This window comes from Pelodiscus sinensis, chromosome 5 (assembly GCF_052426305.1).
Source record: "Pelodiscus sinensis isolate ZL-2025 chromosome 5, ASM5242630v1, whole genome shotgun sequence".
Classification (NCBI taxonomy): domain Eukaryota; kingdom Metazoa; phylum Chordata; order Testudines; family Trionychidae; genus Pelodiscus; species Pelodiscus sinensis.
This window is the reverse complement of record NC_143056.1, coordinates 100,265,187-100,284,113: the sequence shown is the minus strand read 5'-3', so window position 1 is coordinate 100,284,113 and position 18,927 is coordinate 100,265,187.

Here is an 18,927-nt window from a genome sequence, read left to right as displayed (position 1 = left end):
TCAAATTAGTTAATTCAAAATAAGCTAATTCGAATTAGTGCATCTAGACCTAAAAACTAATTGGAATTAGCGTTTTGCTAATTCGAAATAGCATGTCCACATTGAGCGGACCCTGAACCGAAGTTAAGGCTGGCCAGAACCAGGGCCAGCAGGGCATCAGGTTAGGACTTAGAGCGTGGAGCTGCTGCCGCAGGCTAGCAGAAGGCTGTGCTTAAAATGACCCGACCCCCACCCCGGACAGACAGTTCTCAGGGTTCCCCCCTTGCTTGTCTACCTCGATGAGGGACAGCAAAGCAGTCCTGTCTTGGAGTGCCCTGAGTGCCCACACTCGGCACATCACAGCACTCGGCCATCAGCCCGGCTGCACTTGCTGCAGGCTGCTATCTGGGGGGGGTCAATGGGGGGCTGTCAGGATCCAGGAGCTTGGAGCAGAGCTTCCACCCCGAGGATCCTGCAGAGCCACCCCAGTCCTCCCCATCGGGGGCTTGTGCCCCATTCCTCCCTCACCTCCTTCCACTTACCCCTCCCTAGCCCCCCTTCCTGATGTAAAAAATAAAGGACACATGTTCAAAAATAGAAACTCTCTTTATTTAACAAAACTGGGGGTGGGGGGTGGGGAGAATTAACCTCTGGGGAGTCTGGGAAAAGGAGGTGGGAGAGGGGAAGAGAGACGGTGGGAGAGAGGAGAGGGAAACCTGGGAGGAGGGAGCTGGAAAGGGGAAGCCAGGGGAAGAAGGAGGCGGGGAAGTATAAAACTATGGTGCGCCATATCTTCAGTACTGTGTACAGATGTGGTCTTCTCACCTCAAAAAAGATATTTTGGCCTTGGAAAGGGTTCAGAAAAGGGCAACTACAATGATTAGGGGTTTGGAACAGGTCCCATATGAAGAGAGGCTAAAGAGACTGGGACTTTTCAGCTTACAAAAGAGGAGACTGAGGGGGGATATGATAGAGGTCTATAAATTCATGAGTGGCGTGGAGAGGGTGAATAAAGAAAAGTTCTTCATTAGTTCCCATAATATAAGGACTAGAGGACACCAAATGAAATGAATGGAAAGCAGGTTTAAAACTAATAAGCGAAAGTTCTTCTTCACACAGCACATAGTCAACCTGTGAAACTCTTTGCCACAGAAGGGTGTGAAGGCTAGAACTAGAACAGAGTTTAAAGAGAAGTTAGACAAAGTCGTGGAGGTTGGGTCCATGGAGTGCTATTAGCCAGGGGGTAGGAATGGTGTCCCTGGCCTCTGTTTGTGGAAGGCTGGAGATGGATGGCACAAGACAAATCGCTTGGTCATTGTCTTCGGTCCATCCCGTCCGGGGTAGCTGGTGTTGGCCGCTGTGGGCAGACAGGCTACTGGGCTAGATGGACCTTTGGTCTGACCCAGTACGGCCGTTCTTATGTTCTAAGCTCAGAGCTCAGGGTCGGGGGTCTCACTGGACCAACTTGATTTTCATGCAAACCTGCTCCTGGGTTTGCATATGGCCTTTGGTGGCCAGGCTGGCAGCTATCCTGCCATAGACGGCCGCTTTCCTGTGCCTAGTGCAGAGGTTGTGGACGTTGCAGGCCTCCCCCCAAACCTCGATGAGGGGGTCCACGATCTCCACACTAGACCAGGCGGGCACCCGCCACTTGTGGCCCCGGGCAGGCTCCTGTGAGCTGCCAGCCTGGTCCTGGGAAGATGCAGAGGGCTGGGTGACAGCAGGTGGCTGGTTCATGCCGTGCCAGGTGCAGGGACTGCTAGCTGAGTGCTGGCAGGCTTGCAACTGGCACAAGCACTGTAGCTAGACCGTGCCCCTTTAAGGGCTCCGGGGCCAGGAGGGAGGCACAAAAGTTTTCCTGGTTTGGCCAAGAGTGGCCAACAGGGCAAGCTGGGAAGGGCTAGCCTTCAGCTAGTTCGAATTACGTGGCTACACAGCCCTTAATTCAAACTACTTAATTCGAACTAGGCGTTACTCCTCGTAGAATGAGGTTTACCTAGTTCGAATTAAGCGCTCCGCTAGTTCTATTTAAATTTGAACTAGCGTTTTGTATGTGTAGCCCCTATTAAAGTTAATTCGAACTAACGGCTGTTAGTGTGTAAGTGTTTGAGTGTCTGAATGTACGTGTACATGTGTGAAGGAGTTTTAGTCCCTTTTTGTTCAGTCCAATAGCAACGTTGAATACATCCGTGTAAGTGTAACCCTTCATTGGTCTCCAGTGAAATTAGATAACACCTAACCCTCCTGGTTCTACATAAGAACATGAGAATGGCCATACTGTGTAAACGGTCCATCTAACTCAGTATCCTGTCTGCTGACAGTGACCAATACCAAGTGCCCCAAAGGGAATGAACAGAACAGGGAATCATCAAGTGATCCTACCCTTGTTGCCCATTCCCAGACTCTGACAAACAGAAGCTAGGGACACCATTCCTCCCCATCCTGGCTAATAGCCATTAATGAACCTATCCTCCATGAATCTATCTAGGTTTTTTTTAACCCTGTTGAAGTCCTGGCCTTCACAACATCCTCTGGCAAGGAGTTCCACAGACTGTGCATTGCATGAAGTAGTACTTCCTTTTGTTTGTTTTAAACCTGCCGCCTATTAATTTCATTTGGTGACCCCTAGTTCTTATCTTGTGCGAATAAGTAAATAACTTTTCCTAATTCACTTTTTCCACACCAGTCGTGATTTTATCGACCTCTATCATCTCCGTCTACACTGCATCATTTTTGTGGAAGAGGAAATGCAAAATGAAGTGCTCATTAACATTTCTCACACTTTTGCAGAAGAGGTTTTTGCGGAAAAAACGCAGTGTAGACAGGGCCATTTTGCACAAAAAAACCCTTTTGTGCAAAAACCCTTATTCGTCACAAAAGGAGTTTTTGCACAAAATGGCCCCGTCTACACTGTGTTTTTTCCCACAAAAACCTCTTCTGCAAGAAGGATTGGAAGAGAATATGCAAATGAGAGTCCAAGAAATGCTAATGAGTGCTTTATTTGCATTTCCTCTTCCGCAAAAATGATGCAGTGTAGATGGAGCCTTAGTTGTCCTTTTTTCTAAGCTGAAAAGTCTATGTCTTTTTAACCTCTCTTCCCACCCCCCAACTCTCTACCACAGTCTGGTGAAAACACGTGAGGGTGGGGGGACAGCAAGCAATTGAGGGAGGGGATAAAGTGAGTGGGAGCAGGATGGGGCAAAGGTGATTAGTTCTGTATGATTAGAAAGTTGACAAGCCCATATCAGAATGAGACAATTGAAACAGTTGTTACTCCAGTGCTGTGCATAGTAATATTGTTTTATGAAAGGTTGTCCTTCTGAAATTGATGCACACACACAAATAACCAAACACTCTGCCCCACCAGCAAAACCATGAAACATTTTGCTTGGAAAAGACCTGAATATTTTTTCCCTGAATATTTGACCTCTGAAAACTAGTCGCGAAGACTTTAAAATTCCCCTTGTCCTTAAGCATGGGATTGTCTTGGAAGTCAGTGCTATTCAATGACATTCAGCTTGTGGGGCAGAGAATGTTCCACAAAAATAATAGAATGTTAAGACTAAACTTTGCTTAGGCCCAGTCCTGCTGTCCTCACAAAGGCAAATTCCAGTGCAACTCATCTGCATCTGAGCAGCAAAACTTACCTTTGACTAGAGATATCACTCTCATAACTCACTAACATAAATATGTGCTAGAGCAAGAAACTGAGTAGAATAAATTGGAAGAAATTTAAATCTACCCTAAAAAACAGAGTTTCTTGAAGGAACGAAAAATTATAGTCACACACTGTATAAAACAAACTTCAAAATACTACTCTAATGTACACAACTATTAAATGATGACTGAATGGTTCCAGATCCTTAATATTTTTTGTTTAATATTACAGAAATTACTGAACTGAATAGCAAAAAATTTAAACTAAAAATTAAGTTCATCCATCACTTTTTATGAGCCATGAAAAAGCCTACATGGAGAATAAATCTTTGTAGGAAAGTCTATTTATGTTACAAATGATTCACACTTGAATTGAATTACTACCTGAAAACTTATAATCTGTCCTGTACACTCCCTTGCTTTGTTTGTTGTGTTGATTAACACTATAGTATAGTTGTAAATAATGTAAAGTGATATATTGCTTCTGCCCTTCAAGATACACAGAACTGTGGAAATTGACAAGAAGTCTAATGCGAAAGAACCTAGATGCATTACAGCTGTTGCACAGATATAATGCAATCGTAGGAGTTGTAAAATATTATATGTCCATTTAGCAATACTAAATAACAACAGTAGGTCCCAATCTTAGCACTTTTCAATTTCAAAGTGCTGTATGGACCTCCAGGGAGATTTTCAAAGGCACAAAAGGAACTTAAGCCTAGTTCCCCTTTATGCGTTTATGAATCTTCCTTAAATGATTCATATCCACAATGCCCCAGTAAGTCAGATAAATACTCTCCTTTTACCAATGGGCAAATTGGGCCAGAGAAGTTGACGTGAGTTGCTCAAGGCCACAGATGGAGTCAATGTAGAAACTGGGATTAGAATTCAGGATTCCTGTTTCCCACACTCTCCTTTTCAAGAACCTCTCTTGCCTACTTCCACTCTTGCTAAAACAACTTGGTCTCTTTTACTGGCAGTTTGCAACAAACCCTCAGCATGAACCTCTGGGCTTAACAGTTTGGGGAACAGGTAGGAAGCTCGCGTTGCTGAAAGAAACACAATATGACTCTGGACCCTTATCTCCATTATGGTATATGGGAACAATAGTTGACTCTATACCCAGTTAAAAGTTGTGTGTTTTTAAACATCCATAATTCTTGCTTGGGTAGAATAGATGTCCAAAAGCTATTTGGTAAAGGGTTTTCTTTCTCCATCCTAATTAGTATCCAAACAGGAAAACAAGCTTCTTTATAAGAACAAGTCAAAGCTCCTTTCAGGAGAGCAATTCACAACCCTCTTTGTTGGTGCTTCATTAGTATGCATTTCAGTTCAGCAGAACTGGCTTCATCCATCACTTTGCTCTGATGATTAGAAAGGGAATTGTGGATCCAAATTGACCAGGGCACTGCACAAGTTCCAAGCTCCCCAAAGTCCTTTGGAGTTGATGGAACTCAGTACCCTCAAGGGATTGCTCAGCACCTCGCTGAATCAGGCCCTGTGAGAAGCAGCGTATCAGAGAAAGTCACCCTCTACAATCGCACTGAGCCCAATGTTGTTGGTGTGGAAGTCTTAGTCTGATGCCATCACTTCCATGGAAACTCACCATTTTCTGAGCTGAACCCCTGAACTTCATGAGCGCGTCAGTCTTCCTACAAACTAAAAACATCCTCTCGGTGGCACTGTTAATTTAGTTCATTTCTTTCAAACACAGAGCCAAATTCTTTCCCTAAAAGATATGCCATCAGCCATTGAAACAGAGAAAATGATTGACATTTTCCCATCCCTGGGGATAAATTGGTGCTCTTCTTAGTTATCCGAGGGTAATGTTAAAGTATGCTTCTTCAATAGATTTGTTTTGCATGGCCAGTCCAGAATGTCAAAGCTGCCTTTAGTGGAAATCATTTCATTTTCTAAAAGTGTTTGGCTTCATTGAGTGCCTCATATAGAAAATGGGGAAAGCACCATTGCACCTCTGCTTCTGACTTGCCTAAAAACCAGGGTGGAAAAAAAAGGACCAGTTATCACCATACACAAACCACCATACACTGTGAGATAATAGCAGTTCAGATGATTTGTGGTAAGAACTTTTGAAATATGTTGCAGCAGAACACAAATACCAAATCAAGTCATTCTCAGGTATTATGACTATGTCTTTTAAAAAAAGGTATTACTATTTTATTCAGTAAAAGGATTTTGCACTGCTTGAAAAAACATCTATTTTAATACACTGATGAATATGCATAGCACTACTAATTTAGATCTTGACTTCTTCATGAAGGATCATACATACATAGTTCATTACAAACTATACATATAAATAATTTAAACCACATTCGAGAGGTACTCACCTCTGGAGCGAAATGTGGCAATTGTTACCAAGAGACAGTAAAAACACACTGTGCAACAATTCAAGAGAGGAAAGATGACAAAATACTATGCTCAGTTGAAACCACAGGATGACTTGTAGATAGATTATAACATTCCACACTGGAAATGAGAGGAACAAACTATTCTTGCCAAAAAGTGCCATAAATTGTTTGCATTTCGATTTCATCATCTAGCATGGTGATAATGCCTAGCATCAACCTAAAGTGCAGATCCACTCATCCTTGGATTCGTGGAAAAATGACACCTACTGGATTACCAGAATCAGGGTATGTCTACACTACCACCCTAGTTCGAACTAGGGTGGTAATGTAGGCAACCGGAGTTGCAAATGAAGCCCGGGATTTGAATTTCCCGGGCTTCATTTGCATAAAGCCGGGCGCCGCCATTTTTAAATGTAAAACATAGGAGTAACGGTAGTTCGGACTAGGAAGACTAGTCTGAACTACCTAGTCCGTGCCGCCTGTAGCCGCGCGGCACGGAGTCCGCACTAGCGGACATTTAAATATGGCGGCGCCCGGCTTTATGCAAATGAAGCCCGGGAAATTCAAATCCCAGACTTCATTTGCAACTCCAGTTGCCTACATTACCACCCTAGTTCGAACTAGGGTGGTAGTGTAGACATACCCTCTATTCCTTCAGGAGGACCCTGAATTCTCAACAAAATGCCTCCAGCAAAGTACTGTCCCACTCTGATATTAAGCTGTGGATTTGCAATCCAAAGAGATATGGCTAAAGGGCAGGCCTGGGCAAAATAAAGCCCACAGGCTAGATCCGGCTCACCAAGCCACGGGAGCCTCAGGCAGGCTCTCTGCTTGCCTTGTCCCATCTGCACACTGCTCAGAAACAGGGCTGTGGGGTGGTTTTTCCTTTAAAATTGTAAGTCCAGAGGGGAGGGGAGAAGGTTTAGGATAGGGGGTAGCCAACCAGTTGGAGACGAAGAGCCAAAATAGCTGTGGATAGAGTACAAAGAGCTACATGTTACATATCTATCTGTCTGTCTGTCTGTCTGTCTAGATAGATAGATAGATAGATAGATTACACAAAATGTAGTGATAAAAATAACGTTACAGGACATTTCAGACAAAAACCAATGAAAAAGTCTTTGGTCACTTAAAAAATTCATGGCCAGTCCATAGATCTTCAGAGAACTTGACAAGGAACAAACAAGAATTAAAAAAAAAAAAAACTTTAAAAATACAGTAATATTCTTACACTAAAAATGGGCATCCCCATCATGTATTTTAAATATAACACTACTGCTCTATTGTGTCCTGTGAGGTTTTTAAAAATTAAAGTGAACTGAGAAGTAAATTAGCAGAATTTGAAGTTCCTGTTTCACTCCAGCTTGTTGATCTCTGGCATGGTTTCCTTGTTTTTTTGTTTACTTATTAAGATTATGGCTTTTTTATAATTCTAAAAATTCAGGTCTGCCCCAGACTGCAAATATGAGGTTCAAAAACAGTAAAGGAGAGACTCATATCTCAGAATAATGGCTTCAGTCTGGCAAACAATAGCCTTTGAATTTTCTTTAACGAAACACAGTATAAACCAGAAACATGCTGACTCTTTTTTTCCCCCTGGAATTTAAATATGACATCTGTGTTGGCTGCAGGTTTAAAACTAATAACTAATAAAAGAAAGTTCTTCCTCACACAGCGTGTAGTCAACCTGTGGAACTCCTTGTCAGAGGAGGCTGTGAAGGCTAGGACTATAACAGAGTTTAAAGAGAAGCTAGATAATTTCATGGAGGTTAGGTCCATAAAAGGCTATTAGCCAGGGGATAGAAATAGTGTCACTGGCCTCTGTTTCTCAGAGGCTGGTGAAGGAGGGCAGGAGACAAATTTCTTGATCATTGTCTTCGGTCCACCCTCTCTGGGGCACCTGGTGCTGGCCACTGTTGGCAGACAGGCTACTGGGCTAGATGGACCTTTGGTCTGACCCAGTACGGCCGTTCTTATGTTCTTATGCCTGATTCTGCATCCATGAAGACTTTGAGTTTAAGGTGCCTCAGCCCCCCCTGCTCTAACCCAATCCTTCTCCTCTCCCCCAGAGCCAGGCACCCCCAGTTCTCCTGCTCTAACCTAATGGCTAGGTTTTACTGGAGCTGCTGCTGCCAGGCACTTCTCCCTCCATGCGCTGGGGTGCCTGTGTAGAGCGGCCGGCCATGAGCAGTCTGGGTGCGCAGCTCAGAACTCACACGAGCTGCATTTCTCTGAGCAAAAGAGCCACATGTGGCTTGAGAGCAGCAAGTTGGCCACCCCTGCTTTAGGAGATGCTCCCGCCCCTAGCACAATCCCATTGGCCAGTTTCTGGCCAGAAACTGACCAATGGGAGTTGCCTGTTTCAATAACAGGCAGCCACGAAGCACAAGGGGCTCCAGAGCATATGGTAGCAGCCTATTCAGGGGTGGAGCAGGCAGGGAGGCTGATTCAGGTACTGCTACTGGCTGGTAAGTATCCTGGCAGAGCATACTTCTGGCACCTCATCCCTCTCTTCCCCAACCCTCTTCCCCCCACTCCTGTCCCCTACTCCACATACCCAAATCCTCTGCCCTCCTCCTGTGCCCCTATTCCCTCCCAGATGCAGCATCCCAGTCCCCTGCCCCAGATCACAGTCCCCGTCTGCCCTATCCCACAACCCCCTCCTGTACCCCAACTCCCTGCCCTAGGTCACAATCCAACCTCCTCTACCTTAGTCCAGTGCCCAAAGTCACAACTGCCTCCTTTACCCAAACTCCCTCCCTTATCCCAAGCTTCCTGTGCCCAGCCTCCATCCCAGACCCCACACCTCCTCCACTAATATAATGGAAGAGTATGGCTCTCAACCACTGTCCGAATTCTTGGAGTGGCCTCTCAGCAAAAATTATTGCCCACCCCTTCTATAAGGAAACCCTTATTCCACAAGTGAGATTATAACAATTATTTGAATTCTTAGCTATCCAATACTTTTTAAAGTCAATTAATTCAGGTTTGTGATCATAAGTATCCAGATGTGTTACAATATTAATTCTTCACACCTCTATATCAGCTCTCCACTAATGATCTCTAAGCACTTTAAATATCAATTCTTTGATCCCTTCTCCCAGGATAGCGAGGGTTATCATTTTTTTTCAGAGAGTAATATTGAGGGGTTATGTAATTAGCAAAGTAAAAGTCACACAGGAAATCTGTAAGAACTGGAAATACAAGGCCAGTTCCCAATGCCACTAAAGTCAATGGAAAGATTTTCACAGACCACAGTGAATTTTGAATCAGGCCTATAATGCATACCTGCCAACTCCTAGGGCTAACACCCCCAAAACATGCTCACTGTCTTGGTCACAGTAGGCTAGACCTGCCCCCAAGCTATAGTGCCTTCTTACTGCTGGCATGGCAGAAGGCATGTCTGGGGTCATGTCATGGTCATAAGCGTGCACACGGGGTGTGCCATGTTTGCTCCCTGGGCCCCACCCAGCCTGGCAGCACCATGCAGCCCAGCCACATGGCACGGTGCCCCTGAGGCACCCGGGAGTGCCCCTGCCCGGCTCGGCAGCACCGCGTGGCGCCCCACCCTGCAGCACTGTGCAACACCCCAGGGGCGTTCCCACCCTGCCCTGCAGCACTGCGCGGTGCCCCGGAGATGCCCCTGCCCGGCCCTGCAGCACCATACAGCGCCCCGGGGTGCCCCTCCCCAGTCCTGCAGCTTGGGCTGGCTCTGACTCCAGCCCTACAAGCTGTAAGGCAGAAGCTGAAGGTGGGGGGGGAATAAGAGGAAGGGGTGGGAGAGGAAGGGGCTTTTGCAGTGGGGGAGGGTGGGGGAGGAAGAAAGGGGAAGGGGTGGAAGGGGCTTGTACGGAGGGGGAGGGGGAATAAAGGGGAAGGCACCAAAGGGACAGGGTAGAGGAGACACAAATGCTAGGGGGGAAGTGGAGACAATGAGGAAAAGGGCAGGAGGGGAGCTGTCAGTGGGAGGGGGGACAGGGTGATGCTGGAAGAGGAGAGGTTAAGGGCATTGGGGATTGGAGGGGAGGTGCTGGGAGAAGGCTTGACAGAAGGGGTGGGCAAGAGGAAGGTGGGGTTGGAGCAAGTCATGTGTGAGGGCACAGGGGCATGAGGGGAATGGGGGCAGAGGGTGGTAAGGGGATGGGCATTAGGGAAAAAAGGGCAAAGGGGGCAGGGGTAGTGAGGGAAGGGGGAGGCACCAGGATGGTGCAGAGTTAAGGGAAGGTGCAGGTGCCAGGGGATTCTGGGGGTGATGAAGAAGGACAGACACCTTCAGGGGAGGGACCAGCACCAGAGGAGAGAGGCGAGGGAGGTGTTAGATGAAGGGATGAGGAGGGGTAGCTCACATGATCAGAGTGGGGCTACTGGAGGAGTGGGCACAGGGGGGAGAGAAGGGCTGGTGGAGGGGGGCAGGTCTCAGGAAGGCTGAGGGCAGTGAGAAGGACAGGAGTCAGGACAGCAGAGGAGGGTGAGGGGTTGGAGGGCAGCAGGCACAGGGGAGTTGATGGAGCAAGGGGACGAGACATGGCAGCAGAGTGGAAAGGTAGATATTTATTAATAACTTGGGTGCCACAATGGCTCATCCAAACAAGCCACCGGAATTCAGTACTGGTGCACAACACAAAATTAATTCTGCTCCTAGGGGGAAACTCTTAGAGGGAACACTTCCTTCCCCCCAAGACTCTCCACCCCCGCATTAATGTCACACATATTGGATTAATGCAATTACAGGATAGTTTCATGGGGGGTGGGTTGGGGGGTCAAACTAATCCCTATTGGTAGGAGGATGGTGGGAAAAGTCCTTGGGTCGGGGGTCACATAACACTTTTTACTTTTGGTCTTGTGCCTATCTTGCTCAGAAAGGGTTACCTTCAGGGGTGTGGCTAATTGGGGCCAGGGGCGTGGTTAACAGGGTCCAGGGGTGTGGCTAATGGGGGGGGTCAAAGTGCATTTTAAAAAAATTCTTTGGGTGCACATCCTAATGAAATGTGCTGTGCACACCCATGGTCATGGTTGTGCTTAGAGCATCGCAGAAATTCTACCACCCTACAGGAATCTTGGCCAGAAATCACAATCCGTTTGGGGGCCATTCTAGCCCTGATGCTGCTCTAACTCAGTCCAGGACCCAGCACTATACCCACTAGCCATAGCAATCTGAGATGATAAATCTACTGTGGAACTACTTTCCACATCTCCTAGCTGCTGCCCTGAGCACAGTTTAGCCAGATCTGTGGATTATTGCCTTCCGGAAGGAACTAAAAACTGCTCAAGTCTTCATTGTAGGTTCCATAGATTCATGGCTAGAATGAACCACCTAATTCCTTCAAAACAAATATAAAGTAAACATATAAAGTAGAGCAAAGCAGAGTGTAAGATACCAATGTGCATATTTCTTTATAATTTGCTAATACAATGTGTTTTTCTCAGAGAGGTAGCTGGGTTAGTCTGTAACTGGAAAAACTTAAAAAATAACGAATAGTCCTGCAGCGCCTTAGAGACTAACAAAACATGTAGATGGTATTGTGAGCTTTTCATGGGCACAGCCCACTTCTTCAGATGAACGGAGTAATGGGTCTGAGGTACAAATAAAAAGCAATGTATTAAGTACTGAGCACTAAAAGTATTTTAGGTGCTTACTAACTTTACTGGCTTGTTTGTATTTCCTTTCCTCTACCTGAACTTAACCAAGAAACAGAAAATTTACCCGATGTCAAGATTTCAAACCTAAGAGGATGAAGAGGAAAGTTGCTTTTTGGGAGAGGTACTCACAACAGATTCAGTAGTCTTTTTAAACCACTTTCGGAGGAATGCATGTGTCTTATCTCTGATTCTTCATTTGACAGGAATGAGTCACCACCCACGTGACCAAAAAGCTGCTATGCCAAAGAGCATTGGTTAGAAGTCACCTCTCACAACGGTTCAGATTGTTCTGAATCAACCAGTGAGAGGGAATACGACAGTACCTTTTTGTTTTCTTTCTTGATGAAAATCTGTCAGCTATTAAAAATCTGTCAAATTGTATCAATGCAAAGCTGCTTGGCATATAAGAAATAGATAATTATAATCAGTGTTGGTTCCAGAGTTGCTTCGTGTAGCAGTTGTATTTTTTGGACAATGTTGAACTCTGACTTAAAATAAACATTGGTGACACATGAGCATTACTGCATGAATAGAATAGAGAGTTGCCTTCGTTGGAGACACGGAATTTGGACTAGAAGCTAGGCCAGATCATTAGGGATTTTCTTTTCTTTCTCCCAGCACATGACATGGCAACATTATTGTCAAGAGTTAGCGAGAAAGGGAAATTTCCCATCTTCTAAAGCATTCAGGCTCTCCCAGATACACCGTATTGGAGCTATAGAAACCAAACAGCAGAAATTGCTCAAGGTGTTTAAGCCAGGCAAATTGGTTGAAACAATAGCAAAGAATACAATTGCCAGACACATGGATGAACATAATTAGTTGTGGAAAAGTCAACATGAATTCTGTAAAGGGAAATCATGACTTACTAATCTACTAGGGTATGTCTACACTACCACCCTAGTTCGAACTAGGGTGGTAATGTAGGCAAACGGAGTTGCAAATGAAGCCCGGGATTTGAATTTCCCGGGCTTCATTTGCATAAAGCCGGGCACCGCCATTTTTAAATGTCCTCTAGTGCGGACTCCGTGCCGCACGGCTACAGGCGGCACGGACTAGGTAGTTTGGACTAGTCTTCCTATTCCGAACTACCGTTACTCCTCGTTCCTCGTTCCACGAGGAGTAACGGTAGTTCGGAATAGGAAGCCTAGTCCGAACTACCTAGTCCATGCCACGTGTAGCCGCGCGGCATGGAGTCCGCACTAGCGGACATTTAAAAATGGTGGCGCCCGGCTTTATGCAAATGAAGCCCGGGAAATTCAAATCCCGGACTTCATTTGCAACTCCGGTTGCCTACATTACCACCCTAGTTCGAACTAGGGTGGTAGTGTAGACATACCCCTAGAGTTCTTTGAGGGGAGTCAACAAACATGTGGGCAAGGGGAATCCAGGGGATATAGTGTACTTAGATTTCCAGAAAGCCTTTGGCAAAGTCTCTCACCAAAGGCTCTTAAGTAAAATAAGTTGTCATGGTATAAGAAGGAAGGTCCTTTCGTGGATTGATAACTGATTAAAAGACAGAAAACAAAAATAGGAATAAATGGTAAGTTTTCAGAGTGGAGAGAGGTAATGAGTGGTATCCCCAAGGGTCTGTCCTGGTACCAATCCTATTCAACTTATTTATAAAGATCTGAGATTGACTGGTCGATCGTGGGGCATGGCCAGTTGATCACAAGGCAGTGTTCCCAGCCCCTTCTTGTTCCCCCTGTAATGTTACTGGAGTTTAAGGGGAGCAGCCAGATCACTGCTGCACCCATGGGGCGGGTATTTGATCCAAAGTGTATACAAAGAGGCCATGTGAGGTGTCACGTGAAAGCATCTGTTCTACTGATTCTGTATATGCTATTCATGTACTTGTATAATATCTGTAGGTGGCGTTATAAACATGTACTCTGTATGGATGCTGGAAAATTCTCTGTCTGTGGCTGAGCAATGGGCAAGGAATGCTCAGCTGATGGCTATGCTAATTAGCAAGAGATCAATGAGGCACCTCAGGAATGTGACTGATACCTGCAAACCAGCATGGGACACAAGGATAGGCCAATGGACCATGTGACCTGCAGTAACCTGCTCAGGCCAGGAAGATGCCAGAGGAGGTATGTAAATGCCATGTGCACGCTCCATCTTGTCTTCAGCTCAGCTCTTGATCCCAGAGGCAGCCTTGCAGGGAACCAAGAGCTGGAAAGAACTGTGGACCCATCCTGACATAGGATGTACACCAGAGACTTTTAAGATAGTAGTTTATAACATCTCTGCTAAGAGTCTGTATCGAGAACTGGGTGATTCGATGCATGTAATGTATTATCCTTTAACAACCTTACTCCCATGTTTTTCATTCTTTTAGTAATAAACCTTTAGATTTTAGATTCTAAAGGATTGTCTCAGTGTGATCTTGTGGGTAAGCTTCAGAGCGTAAATTGACCTGGGATCTATGGCTGGTTTCTTGGGACTGGAAGAACCTATTTGGGGAAGGTGAGATTGGGTTCTATAACCCCTCACCTGTGTGTTAGGTCTGGGGCTGATTGTGGCACAGGAAGAGCTGGGGTGTCTGAGGGATTTTGCTCGTGAAGCTTCTGGCTAGCCAGATCAGCAGCTGAAGTGCTCGGTGGGACTGGTTTGTGGCCTATTTGAGAAGGTCTCCAGTTTGGGGCTGTAAGGAGCCCCAAGTTTGAGCAATTCTCCCTGAGCAGATGCCCTCAGCGGTGACCAGACCCAGCCCGGTCCATCACACCCCCTACCCCCAATGAGGAGCCCGCACTGGCACTATAGCCTCCTGCAAAAATAGAGCCAGCTCCGGCTTCCTGCAGCATTGGGGAAAAGTCCTGCAGCTCTGCGCCAGATACGGCTTTTCAGGAAGCACATCTTCCTGAGAAGCCAAATCTGGTGCAGAGCCTCAGGACTTCCTCCCTCTCTCCCCCCCCCCCCCCCCCACGCTGCAGGAAGGAAGGCAGGCAGCACGGGTAAGGAAGACAAAAAAGTGTGCGCTCCTTCCCTGCCCTCAACAGTGTGTGCGCTTTCTTGTTTTCCCTTCCTTCTCCATGCTCTGGGGAGGTGGGGGGAGCGAGGGGTGCAGGATCCAGAGCAGCTGGATTTCTTAAAGAAGCCACACGTGTGCTTCTTCCAGTGCTGCCTGCAGATCCTTGTCAACCAATCCCCGTGCCGCGTCGGCAAAAAGCGGCAGCCATTTCTATTCAAATGAAGCGCTGGATATTTAAATCCCCGCTTCATTTGCAATAGCAATGTGCCTAATCTACATCCCTCTGTCAGCAGAGGGGTGTAGTTTAGACACGCCCCTGATGTCTCATATTTCTTCTCCTTCTTTGTATTCAGAATCTGAACAAGGCTGTTCCATTTATCCTTGAGGAGCCAACACAGATCTGTGGCCAATTCGATTCCATCTCTTGCATTATCAACCAATTATTTACTAAGAACCCATCAGGTACCCCTGTGCACACCCATCACAAGCAATTCCAAACTATAAATCTTTTCTAACCACCACTATGTCCTTGGAGGGCTTCCCAATATTCATGTGCATTTCAGAGTTAGTAAATGCAAAACCGATCTGAGTCTTTTCCTTTAACACAAGCTCTCTTTGTTCTGCCACATCACCCTCCATTATTAGAAGGACAGAGATAGCAAAGGTCTGGAGCAATAGTAAATTACTTGTATCACTGGAGAGTTTTGTGAAATAAGCTTCTGGAAGCTCATTGTCACTCTTCATGTTAACGTTCATATTGAGCTCCAATTCAGCTGTTAAGATCTGTAACAAAAGGCAGGACTATAAATCTATGCAGTACCATACTACTAATTGGAACACACTTCAAACTTTTGAAACAAAAGCAGTGAGCACTCAGAGGAGATTTATTTTTTCCATTCCGCACAGAACTTTATTGGTTTTGTGAGTAGTTGTAGGACTCGGGGTAGAGGCTGGATTCTCATTTGTGATTGTGTTCTGATTTCACACAGCAGGAAAGTGGATGCCTAAGAATCTACATTTGGCTCCCTAGTGCTGCACTGCATGGCCCCAGTATAATTTAGTGCCTCTGAGAAGGAGCCTTACCTTAGACCTACATCTTCAGTGACTTTAGTGGACACCTGGGGATAGCAGAGTTCTGTTCCACCATATTCCACCCTTCCCTGTCTCTCCCCTGACACTAAAGGTTTCTGGTTGGTGCCAGAAACAGCTACATTGCCTCTGCCAATTCTCCTTGTACAAGGGAACTGTCTGCTCTAGCCAAATATGGCCTGAATCTATCCACTTTACAACCCAACTAGCACAAAATGGATTTAGTAAACAGCAGAATCTGTTCCATGACTGCTTGAAATGTAAAGAAAAATAGGCAAACCCAGAGGTGGAATCATGGAAATTTGGAATGTGTAGGATCAAAATTTAGGAGGGGGGGGGGAAGGAGAAGAGGGGGGTGAACCACAAGAAATGAGGAGCTATTTTTTCCTGTGAAAGCCAAAGTTCATGGTATAGAAATATAATCTATAGATACCCAGTTTTCCATTAGCTGGATAAAATGCATCTCTTGGATTTACTTAAGAAGAATCATACTGTTCCAAACCAATGGTTCATCTTGCTCACGATCCTGTCTCTGCCCAGGGCAAGTGCCAGACGCTTCGGAGGATGAATCACATATTTTGAGTGATACATTCCCTATTGTACACTCCCACCTTCAGAAGTTTAGGGACATCCACAGGATGGGGTTGTGCCTTTTACTATCTTGACTAAAAACCATTTAGCGACCTGTCCTCCAAGAACTTACTTAATTCTTTTTTAAACTCAGTTATATTTTCACAACATCACACAGCAACTTCATACAAAGTTTTATACTTTGCATGAAAAATTTCCTCTATATGTTTGTTTTAAACCTTCTGCCTATTAATTTTGTCAGGTGACCACTAATTCGTGTGCTATATGAAGAAGTCAGCAACACTCTAATTCACTTTCTCCATATAATTCATGGTTTTATATATCTTTATCATACCCCTTGTAGTCATCCCTTTTCCAAGCTGAATAGACCCAGTCTTTTTAAATTTCTCTTCAAATGGAAGCTGTTGCATATCACTAATAATTTTTGTTGCCCTTTTTTGCACCTTCCCAGTTCTCAGATATCTCTTTTGCTGTGGGGTGATCAGAACCACACTGTTTTCAAGGTGCAGGAGAACCATTGATTTCTATAGCCGCATTATGATATTTTCTATTATCTATACCTTTCTTAATGATTCATAACATCATACAGGTTGAACCTCCCTAATCAAGCACACTTTGGTCTGGCAACATCCGTGGTCTAGCATGGTTTTAGTTAACCACATGTCCACTTATTGTGGTGTGGACAAGTTTCCCATTATCCCATAAAGTTTGTTTACAGCCACCAGTCCTGACTTTCAGTGTTCTGTGCTGCTATTCAGCTTTAATTTACCTTGAAATGTCTTCTAAGAGCTTAATAAGCAGTGGAAGTGTTGGCAATGCTGCTAGACAATATTGACTTCCCATGGTCCGGCAAATTCCCTGGTTCAGCACTGGTCAGGTCCCCAGGGTGCCAGACTAGAGAGGTTCAACCCTGTATTGTTTTTGACTGCTTTTGCATATTAAATGTATGACTAATAGATTGGTGAGGCATAATTTCCCTTTACAAAAGCCATGTTGACTCTTTCTAACTAACCATATTTATCTATGTGTCTGATAATTCTGTTGTATACCATAGTTTCAACAATTTGCCTAGTACAAAATTAGGCCTATTGGCCTATAATTATCAGGATCACCTCTGGAAACTTTTTTTAAAAATAGGTGTTACATTAGCTATTCCAGTTATCTGGTAAAGAGGCTGATTTAACTGATTAGTTACACATCGTATTAGTAGATTTGCAATAGCATATGAGTTCCTTCAGAACACTTAGGTGAATTCTATCAGATTCTCGTAAATTATTTCTGTTTAATTTATTATTTTTTTCAAAAACTTCCTCTAATCTCAGTCAAGCACAGAACTTCAGATATGTCACCTGACCAGAATGACTCAGGTATCATGGTTTCCCCCTTATCCTCTTTAAGAAAGACGGAAGAATGCAAAGCATCTATTTAGCTTCTCCCTAGTAGCTGTGTCTTTCTGGAATGATCCTTAGTTCTGTGATCAACCAGTTGCCCCACTGACTGTGTAGCAAGCTTCCTGCTTCTGATGTACTGTAAAAAAAAGTTGCTATTAGTTTGTGGACGTAGCTAGTTGTTCTTCAAATTCGTTCTTGGCCCGTCTTATACTTTTACATTTGACTTGCTAAAGTTTGTGCTCCTTTCTATTTTCTACACTAGGATTCAACTTCCAGTTCTTTTGGCATCCTTTTTGCCTATAACTGCTTCTTCTACTCTGCTGTCTATCCCTGGTATTATCTGGATTTCTTCTTGCTTGTTTTAAATTATTATTATTTGGGTAAACATTTAGTTTGAGCCTTTATTAAGGTGTCTTTAAAAAGTCTCCCTAAAGATTTAAGTTTAATTACATTACGGTCACTATTACCAAACAGGACTGCTAAATGCATCCTTTGGATAGATCCTGTGCTTCTTAGACCAAGCATTGTCTCTCCTCTTGCGGGTTCCAGGACCAGCTGCTCCAAGAAGCAGTTGTTTATGGTGTCTAGAAACTTTTTCTCACCATCCCTTCCTAAGGTGACATATATCCACTTGACACAAAGATAGCTGAAACCTCCCATTACTATTACATTTTCTGCCTTTGTAGTCTCTAATTTTCCTGAGTATTTCATAATCACTGTCACCATCCTGGTCAAGTGATTGACAGCACATTTCTACTGCTATAGTCTTGTTGTCCAGGCATGGAATTTCCACCCATGCAGAGTCATTTAAGAGTTTTACTTTATTTGGATCTATGTTTACTTTGAAATATAATATCATGCCCCCACCAGCACAACCTCCTCTGTTATTTCTACATGTTTTTACCCTTGTATTATCATGCCCCGTTGATTACCATCATTCACAATGTTTCTGCAGTTCCTAAAATTTCAATATTTCGTTTAATGCCACGCTTTCTTTCAGCTATCTTGGGATGTAGACATCTAGCATTTGGGTAAAAACATTTATATATATTAATATTTAGTTGCTTGCCATCATGTGTTATATTTAAATAGCACACATTTACTAACTCCTACGTGTGCTTTATCAACTTCTTTCTTACTCTCTTCACTAGGATATAGAGTTCCCCCTTTAATAGATTCATCCCTAAGGGATGTCTTCACCCAAACCATGTGCTTCTCTGTACATGTCAGC